Source organism: Myotis davidii, unplaced genomic scaffold (genome assembly GCF_000327345.1).
Source record: "Myotis davidii unplaced genomic scaffold, ASM32734v1 scaffold187, whole genome shotgun sequence".
Classification (NCBI taxonomy): domain Eukaryota; kingdom Metazoa; phylum Chordata; class Mammalia; order Chiroptera; family Vespertilionidae; genus Myotis; species Myotis davidii.
This window is the reverse complement of record NW_006383018.1, coordinates 623,763-625,279: the sequence shown is the minus strand read 5'-3', so window position 1 is coordinate 625,279 and position 1,517 is coordinate 623,763. Positions and strand designations below refer to the sequence as shown.

Below are 1,517 nucleotides of genomic sequence, written 5' to 3'. Positions count from 1 at the left end.
CCCCCCCCCCCCCCCCCGATACCAAAATCCGAGATGCTCAAGTTTCCTAACTATGTAAAACAGCATAGATCAATGCATACAGTCAACCCTCAGCATCCACAAACTCCCAATTTCGGATCAAAAACAGTACAGGTATTTCTTTAAAAAAAATAAATAAAATAATCCATATTTCAGTGGACCCATGCAGTTCAAACCCGTTTGTTCAAGGGTCAACCTTACTTTGCTTTTCAGTCTTCAATTTTTCAATAAAAAAAGTCAAATACTAATTTGTGGTTTCAATGTAACTGAAAACAAATGAACTATATCAGAAATCCGAAGATAAAGATGGAGAGAAAAAAAATAACTTTTACAGTGCTCTAATACTTTGAGAACACTTTTCCCTTTATAACTACTAAAATAACTACTTTATTTTAGCCTTATACAATTACCATTAAATAAGATAGGGCTTATAAAATATCCAGTGAATAAAATGTTATAATTAATACACAAGAATCCAAAACAAGAAGCTATAAGGTAGATTAAACACACAAATGAAGTACAATGAATGCTGTCAGGTATAAAAATAATCTTTAAAAAGGAACACATTTGAGAATAGGCAGATGATTCCATTACCCAGTGCTTATAATGGAGAATAGAGAGAAGTAACTATTAATTTTAAGAGTGGTCAAGAACAAACATAAATTAATTCAGTGTATTGGAATAAAACTCATAGGATACAAAGTTCCTTTTGAATAGGTGGAATCACCAGGCTATTCTATTTGTTTGATTGTTAATCAGGGAGTTATATCCAAAAGCCTATACCAAGATGATCATAGAAGAACCTCTATCTCAGTGGTTCTCAACCTTCCTAAAGCCACGACCCTTTAATACAGTTCCTCTTGTGGTGACCCCCAACCATAAAATTATTTTCGTTGCTACTTCATTACTGCAGTTTTGCTACTGTTTTGAATCGTAATGTAAATACCTGATATGCAGGATGTGTTTTCATTGTTACAAATTGAACATAATTAAAGCCATAGGATTAATCACAAAAACAATATGTAATTATATAAGTGTTTTCTGATTTACAAGTTGTAATAGTTCCCATCTTTAACTTTCTCTTTATCCCACATATCCTTCCAACTATTCCATTTCTTTCTGCTACTTCAAAGAATTGTCTTCATTTTATTCTCATCCTCCCATTAGTAAATCACCTGCCCATTTATTAATTGCTTAAGCCTGCAATATTATAGTCACCCATGACTCATCTCTCTTACTCCCAACATCCAATCCACTGACAAATCCCCTTGGCCTCACTTTTGAATTCCAATCACAATCTGACCATGACTCCTGACTTCTACTTAGTCTAGGTCTCCATCATCTGTCCTTTGGTCCCAACAATCAGTTTAATTTACACTTTTGCATTGTTTATGTCAATATCTACAGGTCTTACTGTTCCCTCACTTTTCTCAGGCCTCTAACTCAAATATTACCTTATCAGTCAGGTATTCCTTATCTAATCTATGTATAGCAAAATC

The 1,517-nt window shown here is 33.8% G+C and overlaps 1 protein-coding gene across 4 annotated transcripts in view; it reads right to left on the bottom strand.

Annotated features, from left to right (window-relative positions):
• DBF4 (DBF4 zinc finger) overlaps positions 1-1,517 on the bottom strand; it is a 25,547-nt gene that overhangs the window by 2,610 nt on the left and 21,420 nt on the right. The gene's annotated exons all lie outside the window — the stretch shown is intronic.